This window comes from Catharus ustulatus, chromosome 14 (genome assembly GCF_009819885.2).
Source record: "Catharus ustulatus isolate bCatUst1 chromosome 14, bCatUst1.pri.v2, whole genome shotgun sequence".
In the NCBI taxonomy this organism is placed as follows: domain Eukaryota; kingdom Metazoa; phylum Chordata; class Aves; order Passeriformes; family Turdidae; genus Catharus; species Catharus ustulatus.
In genome coordinates, this window is record NC_046234.1 from 16,231,478 (window position 1) to 16,249,987 (window position 18,510).

Sequence of the window (18,510 nt, forward strand, 5' to 3'; positions counted from 1 at the left end):
TAGTGTGGTTCTATGGCTGAGCAAATAAATTCCCTTGTGTACTATTGATATATGTATGAAGACATACAAAATATCTGCTTATCTGTCAGGCATAAATCACACTTTAGATACCCAGGTGTAAGCACAGGGATGTGTTACATCACTACAATTTTAGTTTCTTTACTTTCAGTTGAAATCCCCTCAGTTCACTGCCAAACACATAATTGTTAATTTAACAGTTCTGCTGCAGAGAAAGAGAAGGAAAATAGAACAAATATTTAGTGTGTGTATATATATATATTCAGAATATTGTATATCTTTCCTCTAGAATGTTTTTTATTCTGTTTTATAGAGGATTTCTCTGCTCCTCAGTGAGTTTTTGCTCTGTCTGTGTAAGAGGCAGGTGCAGGTCAGGTGCAGGGAGGGAAGGCTGCCATGGCATCCAGAGCCCTGGCCATGGCACAGCCACTGTCCTGAGGCCACACAGGTCCCACGAGGCTTCCACAGCATCCATCCCACGAGCCAGGACTCCAGAGAAACAGCTCCTGCTCAGGATGGGCACAAGGCTGAACAAACTAAAATACTTCAGCATCATCAAAACAAAACACCTCAGCTTTATACCAACAGAGTTGGAAGTCAAATGGTGCATTGGAGCATGTTTCCTCTCAAAAATCATTACAATCAATAAATAACCAATAGGAAATGCCTTTTTTTCCAGACTGGGGTTTGGATTCTGAGCTGTTGGAGCAGGCTTTGGCTCCTTTTCCCCCAAAGAAAATTGCTGCCATCCTGACACCTCCCCAGCAAAGGTGATGCAGGAGAATGGAATTGTTGCTCATTCTTACTGAGGGAAATCTGTTTTCTATAAAATTGGTGCTCTTGGCTGATTTCTCAGCAAAAATGCCTTAAGGAGAGGTAAAGTAAAGCTATTGTTACCCAGACTTTCCTCCTGTGAGGGGAGTGCTTGGGCACATTTCTCTTGTGTTTGGTGGTGAATTGAGAGGTGGGATTGCCCTGTGCTGGAGCAAATGTGTGGCCCCACATGTCCCCTGACACATGTCCCACCCTGGAGTCTCTGCTGGAGCTCATCCCTGCCCTGGCAGCTCCAGAGAGCCCCAGAGGTGCTTCCCATCCTCAAACACCTCCCTTTGGAGCACTCCAGCCACCTGTTCAGCACAGGAAAATACCCAACCCATTTAATGAGGCTCCTGCTAAAATCATCCCTTTGAAGTCCCTCAGACCACGACAGCAATTAACTCCAGACCCATCCTCACTTTTGTTGTTTTACCTCAGATCATTCAAGATCAACAACATCACCAAGGGTGCAAATTATTTCCCTGCAGAAGCAGTGAGGGAATGTCTCACATCCAGCGCTTCCAAAGTGACCTGACTGCAATCACAGCCACAACGTGGGGCTCCTCCTGTGTCCCTGGGCTGTTCCAGGATTTTTAATGATCTCCCTTTTGCAGACTGAAGCCTGTAAGGAAATTCATTCTGCTTAAGACAGGCAGAATTTAGGGATGGATCTGTGTAGGTGTAGAGAGGGCAGGTAAGGATGGCATCACAAGACAGCAAAATACACAAATGGGATCATGAACTGTGACACTTCTTAATAAAACTGTCCCCAAGCACATCCCATTTCAGCATCACGTGTGCATGTGGATATTCAAACGCTTTTCCCCAAATGTGCACAACGTGAATTATTTCCTCATTGCAAATTGCTTACAACAATGCACATTAAAAGCAAGTATGACATCAAGTGGGCTATAAATAATATAATTTTGAAAAGGAAAAAGGATCTAACTGAAATATGAGTTTCTCCACGTTAGAAATGGGAGAAGTAATAAATGAGGAAGATCATGAGCAATAGATACACAACCAGAGGTCATTAGTGTAAAACTACCCTTGGAAGAAACTTCTTCAAGGTTTTCTGTTTGCTTTATTTCTGTTTCTGGTTTTTTATTTGCTTTGGGTTTTGTTTTTAAAGCGAGCAAGAATAAGGATAAAAGGAAACTAATTCCCCACTAAAGGGCCTCCTACGGCCGGAGCGGGAAGACCTGCTGGCTCCAGGAACCTCTGATGCCTTAAGTCTCAGCTTTCATATTTTCCAGATTCTGGAAGTCAGTATATAACTCATATAAAGTGTTACAGGTTTTCCTCCCAGCTCAGGCACACCAAACAATCCTTTTCCAGCCCCAGAACCAAGGGCACGCTGCAGCTCCAGCCCCAAAAAGTGCAAACAGGGAATGGAGGAGAGAATCTGGGAGGGTGGGACTGCAGAGCCTGGAGCTGGAACTGGACAATGAACCCAATGTGGAAATGGAACAAAACTGATAAAAATGTGAAAACTCCTGACTCAGGTCCGTCTTGGTTGTAGCCACAGCCAGGATCTTGCACTGCCCAAGGTGAATCCTTTGAAGCATTTTAATAAATCCCTGCTTTATTCCTTTAACTCTGTCCCAGAGAGCCTCACCTCTGCCAGGGGAGGGGACACACAGCCCCCAAACAGGGCTCCAGACAGTGATCCACACTGGTGGCACCACAGATACCACAGGGAAAAGAGCAGAGGATGCAAATCCTTCTCCTGCTCTGTGTCTGAGGGCATCCCCTACGCGTGGATCCGTCGGCGTTTCCCAAACCGCGAGGGCAGAACACGCCGCTCCCCAGTTAAAAAGGCAGGAGAAATGGTCACAGCCTGGAATTCTGGGAGAAATCCCAGTGTTTTCCCCAGTAGGGAAGGGTAAATTTTCTTTAAAGATTCCCTGAAAATGTTCCTTAAAAGATTCCGGCGAAGTTGAATTTGGAAAAGCGTTTTATGGAAATGTTCCATTTTAATGAGGTGCAGTGGGAGGCTGAAAACGTTCCAGTTGCCCAATTGGAACAAAATAGAAGGCACAGCATTAGGAAACAGGAAAATTACGCTATAAATAAATAAATAAACAAACAAAAAATACAAGAAGGCTGAACAAACTAAAATACTTCAGCATCATCAAAACAAAACACCTCAACTTTATACCAACAGAGATGGAAGTCAAATGGTGCATTGGAGCATGTTTCCTCTCAAAAATCATTACAATCAATAAAATTCCAATAGGAAATGCCTTTTTTTTTCAGACTGGGGTTTGGATTCTGAGCTGTTGGAACAGGCTTTGACTCCTTTTCCTCCAAAGAAAATTGCTGCCACCCCGACACATCCTCAGCAAAGGTGATGCAGGAGAATGGAATTGTTGCTCATTCTTACTGAGGGAAGCCTATGTTTTCTATAAAATTGGTGCTCTTGGCTGATTTCTCAGCAAAAATGCCTTAAGGAGAGGTAAAGCAAAGCTATTGTTACCCAGACTTTCTTCTTGTAAGGACCCATCCCACAGTGCATTTACTGGTATGCTCTGAAATACCATAAATCATTCTGACAACGTGATACTTGTCAAAATAAAGGCATAAAATACATCTTGGAATAAAATCTCCTCAATCATATTTATTTGTTTGCTCGCTGGTGCCATTTGGCTTTTCTCAGTGGGTTTCCCAGTCGTTAGGGGGAATTAGTGAGATTCTGCTGGAAAAACAGCCCCATGTGCATATCCACACACTGAATTTCTGCATCCAGCACTGTGCACTCATTCAAGAGAACTAAAAATAAAGCTTTCAAAGGACACTTCAGCTTTCCTGCTGTATTTTTTCTTCCCCTTTTCCAGCTTTTTTTCCCATCCCCCTCACCAAATATTCCACTAATGCTCAACGGTGGCGTGGTTTAAGGGAGTCCTGCATGGAAAGCTCCTTCAGCTGCTTAGCCCAACAGCATAAATTTGATCTCGTAATTAGTATTCAGCTCAGCATCTTGGATAGAAACCAATGTTACAGCCAAGAGGTGGTTTAAATCACATAAATCATAGATCAATGACAGAACTCTAAGCACTGGATAGATTACAAAAGTAAGCTTTAGTTAAAAATAGATTAACCATTTCCCTGCAGGAATTCCTTCAAAAAAGCCCTGAATATAAAACAAATAAAATTAAATCTGATAATTTTTTTTTCCTAATGTATGCATATACTAGATGAATTGTTCTTTCCCCTGACAGTTACACACTGATTAAAGAAATGTGTTAACACGCTATTTCAATGGAAAATATTGTAAATTGTGGGGACTTTAATTTTTTTAATGAGCCTTTAATAGCCAAAAAGTACATCCCAGCAATATTGTGTACAGCCAGGCTTGTAGCACATATCCCAGCAGCTAACAGATACTTCTTCAGCTGCTGCTTTTATAAAAAGGGAAAAAAAATCTTCCCAAGCCAAGAAAAATGTTTTTAAGGAGTGTTTTTTAAGTATTTCATTTTTTAAATTGTTCTAAGGAAGCACCCAGTGGTAGGAAGCACCACAGACCATCAGCTGTCCTGGCTAAATGCCCATGGGGGCACTCAGCATCCTGGAGGATTGTGCCCAAGATCACCAAATTGTCAGAAGTTCAAGGGAGGAGGAAATATGAGGCTGGATCTCTTCTCCTTGACTAAGGAATGCAGGAGGGTTTGGCTCCTGCAAGGGAATTGTGTCGGTGCAAACCCAGACTGAGGTGCTCCAGGACAGAGAGTGTCACTCAGGAATCTGCCCTGCAACCTGGCAGCTGCAGATATAAATTAAAAGTGTGTTCCTGCTCCTGTGCATTGCACTTTGTTTTCCTCCCATCAGGCCACACATTATTCAAAACAAGAAAAAAAATAAAGAAAGAAAAAAAAGTAAAACAAAAAGACTTTGCAGCATCTGAAGGACAATTTGCATCCCTGTTGTCTTATTGCAGAATTGAAAGCCAGGAGTGCCTCAGCAGCACCTCAGCCATTCCTCAGGCCAGGGAATTGCAGAATTCCAGCCATCAGGTCTGGAATAACTGCTCAGGTTCCTTCTGGTGAGCAGCACTGGGACAGAGCCTGGCAAATTCACAAGGTCCAAGGCAGCTCCTGAAACACTGGAGAGGAGAAGCAGCCTGAGCATCTCACCAGGTCTGCCACCCTCTGTGCCCTTTTCCAGGCTGGAAATGCAGCTTCAAATTAGAAAATTAACAAAGGGAGAGAAACCCAACCTTTCCTACCCCTGGACTAACAGATTGTCATTGAATGGAAAACAGAAAATACAGAAACTCACCCCAATAAAAAATTGCACAATTCTTCAGCTAGTAAATAACTTTTATAGCCATGATATAGTGACACCAAACTTCCTGATCTCTGATACCTGGCTGTATATTTAACTTCCTACAGATGACAAAAATGGGAATGTAATTGGTGTTGCCACAGTTCGAATTTAAAAAAAATAAGTAGTACTGCGTTTATAGACATTAACATTTGTTTTCAAATACTCCAGCTCCCTCAAAAAGAACATTTTTAAACTTTGAGTTCTTTATGGAAATGACTACTTTCAATTTCCAAGGATTTTTTTCAGCGTAAGAAAAAATAATAAAGCGAGCTGCTCGATGGTTATTTGAGGAGCAGCATTCAGATTTCAAAACTGGCTCCCTGTGTGATAGAAGACTGCAATATATGCAATCAAGACAGAGATTCAAACAATAATAACTAGCAGAGGCTCCAGGGCATTGCAGAACGTGTCATTTACTTCAGCCCCATTCCTTTAAACATCAGTCCTACGAGTAGTTCAGTGGAAAATAGATGGGGCTGCTCTTGTAAGTATAGACTATTCGTACAGGGAAGTTTTCAAAGGCTCTGCATTTTTCAAAGTGCTGAAAAATGCATATCAAGTTTAGTAAAACCAAAGAAGGGGGGTGAAAAAAAAGAGGAAAAAAGGATCTCTTGTAACACGCCAAATTGTCGGAGAGATGTCAGGGTTAATTTTTAAAGGCACATTTCCCTCCAGCAACAATTCTCTTTAATTATTTCAATGTGAAACACATTATCAGACATGTTCCTTGCCTGTTCTCAGCTCGCTGACACAAGATAGGTACAAGATGTTCCCTCTCCTCCCCGATGCTCGCACACGGTGCTGGGCACTCCGGTGCTGCCTGGAGGGGAGCTCCAACCCCTTCTACCAAACCCCTGGGGCCACCTCCCCACAGCCACAGCGCCCAAACACAGCAGGAGAAGGGTGAGGAGATCCACAGATTTCAGAGCATGGCTCTGGACATGTGCACTGGCACCAAGAGTAGCACGAAGCTGCAGCCACAGCAGCTTCAGGGTTATCAGGTAGCTGTAACACATGGGTCAATCCAGCAGGTTTGCATGGGGATTTAGCCAGATTTTGGTTTTTTCTTTTTTTTTCCTTTACTTTGGAGTTTAACAGTCATGTAGAATAAACAACAGGTCAGGCAAATCCCAGTGAGGGAGTTACTGGCCCAGTGCAGCACAACGAACTGCTGTAGGACACGGTCCTGCTGGATTCTTCTTCAGGAATTTATAATAAACACTTCACATTCCTCCCAAGTGGGAAAGGACACTGCTCAGAGACCCAAAATAAAATATCAGCTCAAAATCACGAGGGACAGTGGTTTCAAATTTAGACATGCAGAAGGAACCTTGATCTAACGCATCGGCTCGGCGCGCACGGCAGCGTGGTTGGTCAAGTATTCCAGCTGGGAAAGAGGATTTCTGCTTTCCCACATCATTTCAGACTTGAGAGATATGTATTTAAAGTTCTTAAATATGCCAGAATCACATCAATCTATTCAACCCTGGTTCTGGTGCAAGGAAAGTCTAATCCTTTTCTTGGGAGGGAAGAGGCTTCAGACCAACTCTACCACATCGGCTGCAATCTAACCCTGTTTTATCCCAGCTCCAGCAACGCTCACTGTAGAGCCAGTCGTGAGATTAAAAGCTTTTTTAAGTTGCTATCTTGGGAAATTTCTTTCAAGGAAATTACTACAAAGCCTTGTTTTAGTGTGTTCCCCTACTGTGAGTCCTACTGTGTTTTTTTAATAAGGAAAGCCATCCATCCATAGAGGTGTATCCTGTTCTCCATGCTTGAGTGTCTAACAGCAGGCACATACAGTAGACACTCTGATGTTTTGCCTCTTTAATTTTCACTCCATAATGTTGGTGCCTGGTTCTCCTGACTGCACCTTTCAGAGCAGTTTAATTATGGGCGTGCACAGAATTTCGAGAGGGGATTTTCAGTGATAATATTCAGATGTTAGGGACAAGTTCAATACAGAAAGATATCCAGATTTTTTTTTAAAAGCATAAAATAAAATCCTTCTATGCAGGTATCAAGGGCTGGAAAGTGAGATAATATTACCAAGAGAAAAAAATAAAAATACTTCAAGGCTAAACCAGAAAAGACTATAGAGATGCTTCATTTAGTCTTTAAAAGATGCTTCATAAGAAGATGCTTCATACAGATATAGAGATGCTTCATATAGATATAGAGATGCTTCATTTTAGTCTTTAAGAAGACAACCTTATGCTAAATATGAAAGTATGGCAGATCCATCACCGAGCTTTCAAGCAAATGGGACACAGCCATAGGTTTCCACACTTAAACTCCCAACCAAATGGAAATAGCTCATGCCACTGAATTTATTAGCCCAAGGATTTTACCCCTGATTTTGATGAATTTTTTTAAATTGAGCCAAGCAGCTCCCTGATAAAAGGTTACTGTACCACTCAGATATCAGGCTTGGAATGTTTTTTTTTATAATAACAGGCCAGGTAGAGGGTTATAAATGAGCCCTGCTCCATTGACTCCAGACAGGGTATGAAAATTGATTCAATGGAGCACCACCAGTCCTCACCAGCTGAGAATCTGTCCCTCTAATCACAACTAAAAAGATTTCCCGAGTCAATTAAAGGCTTGAAGCCTTTAGTCGCTCACACAAAATCCCTGCTAACAATGCCCTCATTTAAATCCCAACAAACTGAGCACACGCTCTGCCTGCTGCCATGGGTGCTGCTGGAGGTTGAAATCCCCGCTCATCCCGAGGATCCAGGCTCTTCCCTCGTGGCTCACGTGGGCCAGGATCACACCTGGCTGCCCCCAGTGCTGACACCTCCCTGCAGTGTCTGACACAGAAATTAGCACATTCATTATTTTTGCCAAGGGGAGGGAGCACGAGCCACGCGAAGCAAACATGTACCTTTGCTGCCAGAGTGGGAGTACTTTAATTTCCAAATTACACCCATAAATAAATCAAGCCCCAGAAGCTGATAAATGAAAGATTATGAAAATAGTAATATCCCACAAAATCTTGAAAGGCATCATAATTCCTCAAACAATTATCTTCTGTCATATTTGTGAGTAGCCCATGTAGTTCAAGAACAGAAAATACAAATGTGCTCCTTTAAAATTCATGAAACCACTCATTCTGTCATAAAAGCAGGCATCTTTCATGGCTACTTATTTCACACAGTCTCATAACTAATACTGACAGATACTTGGAATGCAAAAAAAAAATAAAAAAAATAAAAAAGAGCACTGGACAAAGAACTCGAGCTGCTCAATTCTTATATTTTTATGCTTGAAATGGAAAATAAAATCATATATTATAGACGGCTGCAGAATTTCTGGTATAATTAAATCAAAATTTGTAGATAAAAATGAGATTGTACAAAGACTGGTGGTGTAGTGCTCCCAGGATTGGGCTGTGCTGCATCCATGACAACAGGATGGAAGGTTGCTTTTAATACTATTATCTTACATACCCACAGCTGAATGCTAATGCAGCTATACTGAGGAAATCAAGTTTCAGATCTGTATCCACTGAACTTACATCCACCAGGCAGGGACTTTAAAAGCCAGGCGAGCACACAAAGACCAATATTATAGCTCTGTCAACTCCCCAAAGGTCACAGATTTCAAAAGGTATACACAAATATTAATTGTCAGGTAGTTCTGTGCCGAGCAGCAGAACTGAGGCAGAAATCAGGTTTTGTGGCCATAATTCCCTGCCAATTTCAGTTTATAAAATGGAGGTGTGGAAGGAAGCAGGGAAGATTAACTGGGATCAGTTCATGCTCCCTGCGCTGACACTCGGGGACGTGTCCCTTGTGAACGTTGTGTCAGGAAGGCTTTTCCCTCTTTGCCTCACTGAAGGAGATGGAAAATGTGGAAAGAGCTGGGTAGCCTTGTTCTCTAACACTTTTATTGACCCAAACTTGGGGTTGTGGACTCCCCATCCCTGGCAGTGCCCAAGGCCAGGCTGGACAGGGCTTGGAGCAGCCTGGGGCAGTGCAAGGTGTCCCTGCCATGGCAGGGTGGCACTGGATGAGCTTTAGGATCCTTCAAACCCAAAGCATTCCATGGTTCCCTCCTGGCTGGGGCACAGACAGAGCTCCTGGTCCCTGCACAAGGAGCCTCTGCTCTCCAAGGGGATCTCCACTCTGCCCAAGCTCCTTCTGCTCCTCTGCTCTGCCATGGGGATCTCCACTCTGCCCAAGCTCCTTCTGCTATCACCTCCAACTTCTCAATTCATCCTGACCTGGTTTAGCAACATTAAATCACATATCTACATTAAACAGATCTAATTTTGGTTACAAAATCATAAAAACATTAAAAATACTGGGGGCAATTGGGGTAGTATTCCTAAAATTAGAGTTCTGAGCTGTCCTGTGAAATCAGAGCATCATTTCTCCTCTGTGCCAACAAAATTGAAAGTGTCCTGTGAGTTCCCAGGTGAAGAAATCCTCTCAAGTGCCCCCACAGCACTGATCCATCAGTGTCCAAAGGGGAACAAAACTGGAACCTCTCCTCAGCACTCAGGTTATTTTCAGACACCTCACACGATTTTTCCTTCTCCAACTCCCCACACTTCCACGTGGTGAACTCCAAACTATTTGAGATACTGACCACTCTCCTAAAATAGGTTGTAACCTGTAGTTATCCAAATCATTCCTCTTGATAAACCATTGGCTCATACCCTGAGAATTCATTTTTAGATGCACTATGAAATTCTGATGAACTGCAGGAAATTCTGAATCTCTGGCTCCATCTCATACAGTCAAGAATGTGGACAAGTGAAAATTCCCCTTTTTTGTCTGAAAGAATTCTTGGAGTTACTGTACAGGAACTAGAGAAGGTAAAATAAAGAATATATAAATAAATCTTTAAAAATAAAGATTATAAAGCAAAATGAGGTAACTGAGATAAAATATTGAGAAGAGGAACTTGTGAAGGCTTTGCAAGTCCAGATCAAGCTCATGGAGTGCAACCCCTGAAGAAGTTCAGTTCCCAAGGGTTTTTTTCTGTTTTTTCCTTTTTCTCCACAAAACCATGGCTTCAGTGGGGCAGCAAAAAGATGCTTCACTTAAGAAAAGCAAAAGGGGGCAACAACAGCCACAGTGATGAAAGCCTTGGCCTCCAAGTGGCAGAATGTCAAAAAAAGTTGTAGCATTTTATGATACTGTAATTGAAAAAAGTATTAAGTTGTTAGTGGAAGTGTATTTAAGGGAAGCCCCACACGTGGATATAATAGAAAATTAATCCTCAGAGCTTAGAAAGCCCCTGAGGATGTAGAATCCATCATGAAGTTACCTCCTGTCCCAGATTTTCTTGTTGCTTGCCTCTGCTGACAACAGTTGTCTTTTCATTAGAGAATTTGATATCAATTTACTCAGACACCAGGGGCAAGAAAGGATTTCACTTTCTTCATCTGAAAGACACTGATGCACAGAATTAGGAGTTTGAACGGATGCCAGAGTGAAATAGTGACACATTCTCTAAACCCATAACCACAGGTGGCCTCAGCAAATGGTCCAAAGCCTCTCAGGGCTGCCCAGGCAGCCACGACCCTCCCAAATTTCTGATGATTTCAGTAGGGACAAGATCTCCTCCCAGGCAGCTCCTGTTTCCAAACCAACCCCACAGAGAAATGCCCTGGTGGTTAATGCCCTCCTCCAGACCCTCACAGCCTTAAATTCACCTCAGATGGTTCAACAAATAACCTGAGGAAGGGGGTCTAGCTCCCCCAGTCTGAAAACAGAGCTGGCTGCCTTCTGCTTCTCCCTGATTCCAGAGCTGCAATGGGACAAAGCCCCAGGAGAAGTGAGGACTGTGAATATCATGGAGATTATTCCCACCTGACTGGGCATCTGGTGAAAACTGGGCTTCACCCCAAGCTCCTTGTGAAACTTTCCCACTTAGAAGTTTTTCCAAAGGCTTTGACTCCTCTCTTTCTCAAACCTTGCTTACCCTGAGGATTTACCACAGGAACCTTCACAGTAAAATTGCCGTGCAGTGACTGGTTCTGCCCCCACAAGGGATCTGATTTGGGTGCTCTGAGAGAGCCCAGTGGCCTGGTGACAGCTCTGGCAGGGGAACAGCCCTGTGTGAGATGTGGAGCTGCTCCCACTGCTCACCTAAAGCTGGGCTCAAATGCAAATCTGCCTCTGCACCTGCAGAGACTTGCAGCAAGCAGAGCTCGTGCTTTGTTACAGCCAGGAGCAACCTGAACTGGACATCTTAAATCAGGGTGAATTTTCTCCTGAACATCCCTGCATCTCAATGGTGGAAGGGTGGCAAATGGAGGTGGAAAGCTGAGAGCAGCAGAGACAAACCCAGCAGCCACCAGAGCCTCTGTACTCAGCACATCCCTGACCTTCCCTGATCCCTCACACCCAGCACAGCCCTGACAGGGCTTGGACTCAGCCATGCTTCTAACAAGGCACAAAACCACATTATTTTTATCAAAAGGCTCAGGGATCAAACTGAGACAAGCAATTTATTCCAACAGAAACCAAGGCATCGCCTGAGAATTCTTGCATGGAAGGATTCTCTCCAAAAACAGGGAGTGGAAGGAAATGTGAAGCCATCAGTTGTTGCTGCTCCTCCATCATATTTTATCATATTTTATCATATTCCTTTGGTGCTCCAGGGAGGTTCCTCACCCTGAAATCCTGCTCTCAGGCTGGTAATTCGGTACAAGATGTCAAAACCAGCCTGAAAAACTGAGAGCCACTGGGCAGAGCTTCCCCTCAGCTCAGCTGCTTCACTGCCCTCACCTCAGCTTCAGCAGAGACTGAACACAAGACCCTCCCTTCTGCCCACAAACCCCAATTTCCACCCATGGGAAAACTCTCAATACTCCTGTTTTATCCCACAGGCACATTAAAACATGGCAAACACCCAAACCCATTAATCCAGCTGCATTCAGACCATAATTTCTTGTCCTCACAAGCAACCATGGCCCAGGATGAGCTCCATGGGCAGGAGAGGGACTGATGATTTAATTGCAATAAAAGTGCTCAAACCACCTTGATCTTTTCCATACTTGAATAATCTGGGCATGCAGGGGTGTAATAGACTAAATATTTTTATTGGATGTTTTAAAAATGGAGATATGATCTGGCCATGATTGGTTAGTATTTATTTCAGCAAAAATTCTGAGGTCATGTTGTTTGTTAAATAAAAAATCCTAGGAAGGTTTGGTTTGGAAGGGACATTAAAGCTCATCCAGTTTCAACTCCCCTGCCTTGGGCAGGGGCATCTTCCACTAGAGCAGGTGGAAAAATCCCATTCCCTCAGTCCAAGAGTTTTCCAGCTGTCAGTAGTTAATGCTGACTGCGATTCAGGTATTCAATTTTCATTTTAAATTCTCTCTCACATTTTGTTTTTGTTTCTTAAACAGATATTCCTGTTTTCCAAAGATCATTTGGGTTTCTGCTAGTAGGGCAGAGGTTTTACCAGACAGGGAGATACAGGGCAGAACTGCCTGCTTGGGCTGAGGCTGCATTGAGAAATGCCCTCCACAAAGCTGGCACTGCCATTGTTACAGCACCAGAAAATCCCACTCAGACCCTGTGAGCACAGAAACCCCCGGGTTCCTCATCTCTGTGCCTGCAAAACCAGGCACTTGTTGCTGGGAGCTTCTTCACTCCCAGCCCCAGAGCCCAGCCTTGCTCGCCGTGCTCCTCTCCCCTTGGAGCTCAGCTCAGCTCAGCCTTTCCTCAACCACTTCTGATACACATTTCCCATTTTTTTCCCCCAATTTTTACACTAATTCCCTGGCAGGCTTTTTCTCAGCAGCATTTGCAGGGTGGGCAGGGCTTTCCCTCCTCCTCCTCCTCCTCCTCCCTGGCAAAGAGCCCATCTGGCATCCATGTGGCAGCTCCTGCTAAGTGGGATCTGGCAGAAAAGTGCCACGTTCCCAGTGGCAATCCCGGCCACACCAGCACAAGGACACACAGGGAAATCACTTCCAGACTATTTGGTATTTTTTTTCCTCCCCAAAGTGTGGAGCACATGCATAAAATCTCATTTTCCTGCGACTCACAGTGGGGGACACTCTTTGCATGGGGCTGCAGGGATGTGTTTTTAAACCTCTCCAAAGGCTTAAGGTCTTGCCTAAACTTGGCTCAAGGTCCTGCCTAAGCCCAGCTCCAGCTGCATCATTCAAGGGGCTCAGTGCACAGCACTGATGAAAAGAGCAGGGAAAACACATTTGCTACACCGAGTTACCTCAGTTAAAAGCTGTTTGGGTTTAATCCATCCCATTTAGGAGCCTTTGTGTTAGGGGGGAAGGGAGTCTATACAAACAGAGTTTAAAAAAAAAAAAAAAAGCATTGCTCACATTTTTTAAAAGTCGCCTTGGGCAGTTATAAGTTACATAAAGTTGCTCCTGTTCCTGTTGCAGTTATGCCAAAGTTATCTGAGGTGACGGGCATAAAGTGACAACTCCAAACTGGGCAAAGAAAAGTTCCCAGACGGGACCTTTTCACTCACACAAAATCAGGATATAACCAGCAGCCTGCAAATTCTGACATGACTTCACAATTTCATAGCAATTGTGGAGATTATTCTGGTATTTTGCACAAAAAATACATTAAAAATACTTAGATTTAAAACCAGAACAAAAACTTGTAGATAGCAGAGTGGGAAAGAAACTATTCCTGTTTCCAGTAGTTGCAATCATGAACTTCACTTAGCCTGATACTTGTGTAATAATGTGAATATTTAGCTTTTCTGAGTATTTATTCCTTAAACTCATGACTTCTAGAAATCCTTCAAAATCTATCAGTTGAGAAAGAGAAGCTAAAATGAGAGATATTCTGGGGAAAATTACTCCCTTTTCTTAACATTCTTCTTCCCCCCACACACATTCCCCATTTCCCACACACATCTCTAAGGCACTGCAAAGCAAGTTTGCAGGAGCTAAATCTATGAGAGAAATCAGAAAGAAAGGCTATTTTAAAACAATCAAGACAAAAATAAAAGTCATCCTTAACTAAATACAATGGCAAAAAAAAGTTGGACATCTTTTGTGCCTTTTATGAGCGACAGAGAGAGGAATGATTAAAAATGTACCAAGAGCCCTGAATGCCATTTTACTGTCATTTCCTTTGATTAACCTTCACCTGACCTCAATCCCTGAGGCAATTTCAGTTTCTTTTTGTTCTTCCATTTAAATTCCCCACTCCAGCAGGTGAGTACAGCCCCGTCACCGCAGATTGGTTGGGGGAGGATTGCACAGAAAATATTGGGTTTTTTTTTTTTTTTTTTGAGAATCATTTGCAAAAAACGTTAACAGGGACAATAATGGGTCACATTGACTCCAAAAATGGGATTTTTTTTACAGTTCCTGGAGAATTATAGAATGATTTTTTTTATAGGTGTTAATTAAAACAGAGTTGAACCAGTCACACCAGTTCCCACCAGTGCAGGAGCTTGGTGCTACTGGTCCACCAACCACGTCATGCTGGAAGTTGTCACCAACATCCCCACTGCACATCTGCAATTTCTGCTTCCATCTGATCCATAAATGTAACATTCCCACTGGAAAGGGGGAAAAACAAAAGCCAGCATGAATAAAATCTTAAAAAAATAGATTATAAACTCTTGGCAGAAGGAATGGATTCAGTGTTTGCACAGGAATCTTACACTGCACTTTTTTCTTGCTTTAAAAGTATTTTCCAACAGGTTTCATGATCTCAGGGGGTGAGTGGAAATCATGGAATGCTGCATATTTAGACTCTTCTTTAATTGTTAATGGAATAATTTAAAGACAAAAAAAAAAAAAAAAAAAGACTTCATGATCTTAAATGCCTTTTCCAAAAATCCTGCAAGATCTGTAAATGATGCCTGGTAATGAATGTTGAGGAATTTGGTGATTCTATTTCTGTTCACTGCATCACAGACTGATTTAAGGGATAAACCATCCTCATCCATAGGAATTGATGCTGAGACTTCTTATGGCACATTTTTAATCTCTCAGCAAAAAAATTATGAGATTTAACAGTCAAATGAAGCCTAGAACCAAAGTGCTTCGTTTCAGCTTGTGCCACTGTACCAGCTTACCTTGGGATGAAGAGATTCTTCACCATGGCCTTTGTGATCATCCCAAAATATATTTTATTCCATAAGCAGAAGTTATGGATTCAATGTAGGCTTTGCTCTCTGCTGCCAGCCCAAAGCAGGATCTGACTGAATTCATAATATCTCAGTTGCATGTTGTTCTCTCTAGAGGAATTTCAGGACAAAAATGTAAAATAAAATTGTCCCAGGCTGACACAAACATCAGCATTTCTTGCAAACCAATAGGTAAAAAAAAAATCAGTTTGGAGTAACTGAAATTTTTGTAGGGATTAATTATTTCTTCTGGCCTTCCTAATTTTCACTTTCTTGCTACCTGTAGATAAAAATTGAGATTAAACACAGACCTGTTGGGTTTCAAGATGATAAAATAGACAACCCTGGCAACTTCCAGATTATGTTTTTGTAAGGAGGTGACTCATGAACTCTGATCCTCTCCTGGTCCTGATTTTATCCTCCACAAACTGGCCCTTCCTGAGAACATGAAGGAGTTACAACAGGCAAGTCCTGCAGATCTCAGTCATGAACCATTTATGATCTTAAATATTTCACAATATCCATAAAACACTTGATAGGCAGTCTTAAAACTCAAGTTTCTTCACCTGCTCTTATGTGAGCTGAAATTTCTTTGCACTTCTGCACTCACCCAGCCATGGCTGTGCAAATTCTGCCCAGTTTTCCATGGCAGCATCCCCAGTGGGCTCTCCAGGAGCGTGCCCAGCCCCTGAGTGACAGAGGCACTCACCTGGGAGAGCAGCAGAGAGGAGCAGGGCTGGGGAAGCGCCTGGGGCAGCGAGGTCAGCTGCAGGTTAATCGAAGGAAATGACAGTTTGATGGTATGCACGGCCCTGGAGATCACATGTGGCCACTTTCTTGGGAAATATTTAACTGTTTTATCTCTATTTAGGGAGAAAGCAAAGGGAAGTGCAGGAAAATGCAGGAGAAGACACGGGTGCCTCTTAGCCTGGCGTGGGTGGGATGCAAAAATTCCAGCTGGGAGGCAGAGAGAGGCAAAAGATGCCAATTCTGCTCGTGGCTTCACTTACATCAAACATTTCACTCCCCTAAAACACAGCACAGTGGCTGGGGAGGCAGGGAAATTCAATAAACCTCTCATTACTCCCATATTTATCCCAATATTTATTCATCTTCTCCCAAAACAGGTGCTGGAGCTGAGAAGGGAAACTTTGTGGAAGCCTCAAACTTATTTGTGTCTTGTAACAAACTTGGCTTGGTCACATTCCTGCCTTATTCACGTTTCCTTTCCAACAATTTTCGTGCACTCAGATTTTTACTTTCAAGAGTTCTCTCCAAACCTGATTTTTAGCTTGTGTGCAGGTGGAAAGGGATTTTTAAATATTGTCTTCTCAAATATTTAATCATGAAATTTATTCTAGTATTTGTCCTCAATTAATTGGGGAATTAAACCAATATCACCTGACTGATCAATCACAAACACACAACACAGCCTGAATTCTGATTTCTACTTTCGATTAATAAAAAAAAAAAAACCCAGTGAGTCACTAGAAAAATTTTGACAACTATTTTTTCTTCATTCTTCCTACAGGAGGAGAAGCAAAACTCACTGAGTGAATTATTAATTCTGAGTTATTCATCCAGCCCCACTAAAAACTAATCTGTTTCTTTTTTTTAAGCATCAAAAAGGGTCTTTCAAACGGAGGTTGCAATAATGAAATATGGCAGCAGATCTTGAAACGTGCCCTTAGCCAGGCTGCAGATACAGAAAAGGTTACAGAACCAGAGTTATTAATCCCCATCACTCTGACAATTGATTTTGAACACAGTCTGTTGGAGTCTTTATAATGCAAGATCATAAATGTTCAGAACTAATTTATTGCTCTTTGTTCCACCTGGCAAGAGCGCGCTGTCAGATTGAGTTGTGTTGACGCAACGACGCACGTGAGGATTTCAGTTGTGGTTTTATCCACATTTGTAAATTTGTTTGCCATACCTGTGTGTGGTTAAAAGAAAAGGATTTAGGAACATTCATGAAGGAGTTAAAAATGTCCACAATGGAGCAAAAACAGAGGATGAGGTTATGTTCTCGTTCATAAATGGGAAATGTTTGCACAAATAGTCGTGTATTTGAAATTTAATGGGGAGAAGTCTTTATGTGAATTTGTCAGTAGTGATATTTTTGGTTTGCACCCTGTTCCCTGGTATCTTTCAGATTTCCATAAGTAAACATGTAAAAACATTTTCTTTATTCACATTTTTACTTCCACGCCAGGCAAGGATTCCCCACACACCAAAACCTTCCATCCTACCTGGCTTTTTCCTCTTTCTAATCAGTAATTTCAAAGCTTGAACCAATTCTATTCACCCCAAAAATTCCTCAGCTTGTCTTTCCTGCTTGCAGTGGCTGCCACCACTCCTGCCCATGCCAGGGAGGTGCCAGTCCCAAAGAGGGACAAGTCAGGAAGGGAGGGGAGAAGGATCTGCTTTACAGGGACATAAACCACTCATTTGTAAAGATTAAGGGGTTTTTAAGGATCAAAAAGAATACATTACAAGGAAGCTTATTTTACTAATAAAATCCTGTCCCATAGACCAAGAATTCCACAAAGGATGAATTACAAGGCTTCCAAAGTCCTCCAGAAGCAGCAGGAACTGAAATACGAAAAATAGAGATGGGGAAGAAAAACAGAGGAGCTTTTCCACATCAAAAATGCTCCTATCCCAACATCTCTGAAGTGTTTTTCCTCAGCAGAAAGACAAACTTGTAAAATTACCATTCTTCTCAAAATAACCACACAATACTTCTTTAATAACACTTTTCCCTCTTAAGGATTTTACAGTCCAAGAATATAAACTTCGTCCTTCCATTATCTGGGGGCAGAATCATTTAATTGTCCTGGCAAGTTTATTCCTTTTGAATTCTTATTTTTACCACAATTATGAACTAGGAGAGCTGTGGCTGCATGCTAAAACTGCTGCATTCAACACTTGTAGGCATCTGTACGATATTGAAATTAATTTCCAGTATAAAACAGTTAACAGAATAACCCTAGATAAAGGCAAATATAATATTCATTCCATTCTTTTTGTTGGCAATGTTGTAAAGTCCATTGCTCAAGTAAAGAGCACTTTGCTGAGCCAGATACAAATTAATTTTAACATTCTTCTTCAAATAGGAATTTTAAAAGTCAAGTAAAGGCTGCAGTAGCTTTGAAACATTTCAGTGATTGTTTTAATTACCTACCATGGAGCTGTGAGACTGCAGAGGGAGGGGTGCAGAGGGAAGGGAGAACAACACCTGGCGTATTAACAATCGTT

General features: G+C 42.3%; 1 long non-coding RNA gene across 12 annotated transcripts in view; it reads right to left on the reverse strand.

Moving 5' to 3' along the window:
• LOC117002791 overlaps positions 1 to 18,510 on the reverse strand; it is an 85,780-nt gene that overhangs the window by 40,814 nt on the left and 26,456 nt on the right. The gene's annotated exons all lie outside the window — the stretch shown is intronic.